Here is a 4,618-nt window from a genome sequence, read left to right on the forward strand (position 1 = left end):
ACAGGTGAATTCTCTGAATGACTTCTCTTGAACATATCGGCGACACTGACGTGATGGATTGGTAGCATTAACCCCAAATGTGGATGGTATGATGGGACCATGGTGATGTGACCGGTGAATGGAACAACCCAACCCGACTTGGATGCGGAGTGAAAGTTTCATGTTCAAGAGCGACTTGCTACTAACAAAGTTTCTTCAAGTTTTCTTCCCAATTTTTCCCCAGTCATTGCTGACTAGTACCTCTTTATTTTTATCAAGCCTGAGGAGGATAACATATGCTTGTTCTATAAAACCCATCGCTATGTTTTAACGAGCCTAGCGATAGTGAAACTCGTTCTCATCTATAGACAAGTTTGTCGCTATTAAAATTTTAACGAGTTTAACGACAAAGATAACTTGGTCCTTTTCAATTTTAGAGAGTCTGAAAAGGAACGTAAAGGAAACTCCAAAATTCCTTTTTCGTCATTTAATCCCTTAATTCTGAAAAAGTATAAAACAATACAAAAGGGATGAATTTTCGATACTTTTAACGAGCCGAACAAAACAAGCGCTCGATCTTTTTGTGTAATGATCCCTCAGGTCCAAAAAGATTAAAATTTAGAGGAGGGATAGCGCTTCCAGTCCCTTTAACGAGATGGAGAGGCTAATGGCTCGACAATATTTTCATATTTTACGAGTCAGTTGAAAAGAGCTTAAAGGAGACTCATCTTTTGAGGAACGAGTGATAAAATGGGTAGCAACTGATTCCAGGTAAGGTTTGGAATTTTCCAATTATGACAGTGTTACAAGGATGGCTAGTGAGATCACTCTTGGCAGCTATTCCTCAAAATTGGTAAACAATCAAATAGAAGTGAATGATCGGCCAATGCAAAAGTGGAGGTGACGATGCAAACACGACCAAGGCTTTAACAACTGAAGTACTACATTCATGATGGTTATTTACCGGGGAATAGTTCATTTTTTAATGAGCTTAAACGTGGGGGGAAACATTTGCTCATGGCTTATGTTTATTTTTTAACGAGCTTGAACTATGCACTAAAATTGCTCGATTAATCCAGTCATGTGATAAGAATGTCTCATATATAAAAACGACAATTTTTAGAGTTTTGCCCCACATCCTTTCTTTATGCAAGTTAGGAAACGACCAATCCTAAGAGTTTAAAGGGTTAGAGGACCTACAAATTTAAAAAATAAATAGTCGCTCTTCACTTGCACGCCAAAAGGCTTGCATGCCCCCAGGTATAAAACAGAATTTCAAGGTTACCCCTTCTTCTTTCCGTTAAAACATTTGTTTTACCGAGAGATGTCTACCTCTTACAGGTTACCAAAGATTGTTCTATTCATGGCGTAAACAAAACACTTCTTTGGCGATGTCTACCAAAATAGACAAAGGTGAGTGGAGGAGGCTACTTCACTCACGTAACTTTGACGAGAGAATCTTGTTCCAGAATAACCCCCTCTTCCAATCACAGACGGGAGTACAGACTAGTCATATTCTCTCGCGGAAACCTACCCTATACCTGAAGTTTTCCTGCCGAGGCAGACCAGGGTGCATGCCCCCTGGGTTTCATTCATGTCCCCCGAATCACTCGCGCTCATCAGGCAAGCGGACTGGAGATTGAGACATTTCTTACGTGAAAAGACCATTCAGGGATGGTATATGACTATTTGCTATGCGTGAACTGGGGAATGAAAGCTGGTCTACGAGCTTGACCACTCTTCCTTCGTGCGAAAAACACATTACTCTAAAGAGTGAGGAGACAATCGCTCCCATGCAATAAATATAGTCTCGTCCAAGGAGTATATTATAATCCAGGGGTCCTTGAACTACCATTACGTTCATTTGAACGGTTTTCCTTTTCAATGTTATGGGCACATTTGGAAGGATCCCTAATGGTCGACTGGTTCCTTTGTCAAAGCCTGTTAGATTTCTCATCTCAGGCAAAAGCGATGGCGAACCAAGCGCTTTCCAAGCAGTCGAGGAAAGGATACTCACAGAAGCCCCTTCATCTATGATGGTACCAGCGATAACCATTCTATATATTTGAACAATGATTCGGAATGGTATACTAGCTGGTAAACGGGTTCTGCCTAGTTGATTCCAATCAAAGGAGACAAATAGGTTGCTTGGAGGTGGGACCGAATAGATGGCCGGGTATGACTCTGACGAACTTCCTTCCTGCGGTAAAGGAACGAGTAAATTGTCCCCATGTTCACTGGAGTCTGTGCTTATGAAAAGAATTTGGACGGTGTCATCCTTGTTCTCTTCGGTGACTGTATCATCTGAAGATGGAACCTCTGAAGGCAAGACCGGGTCAACTGCCGCCTCGACCTTTTGACTTTCGTCTGGTATGGGTTCAGATGGTTTGTCTTCAATGATAGATGCTTCAGCCGACCACGTGAGTGGGCCGGCCGGATTTTCAACTAGTGACGGACTTGGCAAGAGTTTTTTTATATCCAGGAGGAAGTTGTAATGGTGAAACCGGACGATCATCCAAAACTCTTTTAGCCTCGTCTAAGAAGGGACAACAGTGGATGGCATGATCGCCTTCGCACAGTTTACAAGGAAATCTATATTTTCCTTTTTGTCTTGGGGCTTCACTTTCACTAGTCGACGGTGTGTTTTCAACATGATCACCAGAGGTTGACGACACCGGGTTGTGCAAACGAGGAGACCAGTCCCTTAAGATCCAAGGGATGCAAGGAAAATCTCTATGATAGTGGTCTCCTTTTCAAATGACACATGGCGATTTAGGCCTGGCCAGTGCAGTGTGTGAATTTTCGCTAGACGACGCTCGTTTGCCCCCATCCGCTTTTGGCTCCTTCTTCTTCTTCTCTTTCTTCTTCTTTTCCTTCTTCTTCTTAGGTACTTGAATTTTGGCTTTACCAGCCCCATAAAGCGAAAAGGAAGGAGGAGAGGAAGAATTAGAGGAAGTAGAAGATTGGTGGGTAACTCTGGGCTCGTCTAGTTGCTGATTTGATTATTCAGGAATTTTGGTGTTCTGAACGACAGAGGTTGAGAAGAGCCATACAGGCAAGCCGATTGCCAGTCCTGAAAGCGACAATGTGGCCATATGGGGTGCACCAACATCTCCCTAAGAGGAGAAGGGACTAGGATTTCCTCCAAGGGGAATTCCTTGGTTGGTGGATTCCATTTTCTCAACCCAAGATCAACATAGGAAAGGGTAATGAATATTCAGTTTAAAATAAATTTTAGACGCTTTGACACAACTTGTTTTTTCAATTTTTAAGAGTCGAGAAAAAACAAAAGATGACCTCTAGTCTCCTTCGATTTTTAATGAGCCTGAAGTGACAAGTGCTCAGATGGACCTTTTCTGTTAAAGAGTCTGAAAAGGAACGAAAGGGACTACTCTGGAAATCTAGGTAGAGGGATTAATAAACCAATCGCAAAACTGCAGAATACTTTTTATGGTACGGCAGTCAATCTTCCCGAATTTTGTGTTCAGTGCATTGCGATCGATAGGGTGGCAGACACAGCTTCCTATGGATAAAGGATTAAGCCTATTGTGTTCTCCCAAAATATACTCGACGGTACGTGGGAGCACAAGTCCGTACTGGCACTTATCGTCTCAAAGTGAAGGAATCACCCAACCATCAGTGAGAACAACAGTTACCAGGCTTTACGACGCCGGAATATGTCTCCAGCCTAGACTTCTAAATGTTGTGCGTTAGGTTCCAAAGCGTTGTTAGATTCATTGAATTTATTTTATAGTTGATCTTGTTTATGATGTTTTCCTTTCAGGTTCACCGCGAGATGTAGATGTAATTCCTAAAATGCAATCTAAGATGATAAACAATCTTTTTATCTTCTTTGTGCAATGAAAATCCTAGCTATTAAGGAAAGAAAGACAAAATCTTTTCACAAAGAGCAAAGAGCACACTCTAAATGCAATTTCCTAAATCAAACCAATCAGATTGTCTATATGAAAATTCGCATGCATGTATTTGTTTTCGACTTTCTTAGTATATGAATGATAAAAAGAAAGTTGATGCACAAATCTGAATTTCTTTTCAAGCGACAAATATCAACAAGTTTCTTTTCGAAATAAAAAATGGAGATGATCACAACACCTTACGATTTTGAAATGGATACTTGTTTTCGACACTAGAAAAATTACAAATTCAGACCAAAAACAATAGTAACAGGATAATCAGCCATCAACAACAATCAAACTCTTTCCTATGATCGAAATTGACACTTGCGACAATTTCAAATCAAAGAACGACAGTACGATTATGTTACTTTTGCAAAGGAGAACTGAAAATGACCCAACAAACACAAAAAAACATTTACAGTTCTTTTGTACAAAGGAGGCGGAATAAAAGCAAGGAAAAGGGGTTTCAAACAGACATATACTGATCACAGGCAACAAAATTCAGGAATAGAACTGGAAAGAATGAATCACAAAAACCAACACTGCACAAAGACTAGTCTGATCACCGCACCTGTAACACAGGGAATTTGAAATGCAGCGCACCTTCTCCACTAGGGAAGTGCACTGAAGTTCAGATTCTCAGAACAGTACCTGCACTGGGCTAGAAACGAGACTTTGCTTGGGTTTCGAGTCACAGTTTGCAGTTCAGTTCATGGGTTTTG

The sequence above is a fragment of the Pinus tabuliformis genome, chromosome 9 (genome assembly GCF_031772625.1).
Source record: "Pinus tabuliformis cultivar Carrire ecotype Pingquan chromosome 9, CPIR1, whole genome shotgun sequence".
Taxonomy (NCBI): domain Eukaryota; kingdom Viridiplantae; phylum Streptophyta; class Pinopsida; order Pinales; family Pinaceae; genus Pinus; species Pinus tabuliformis.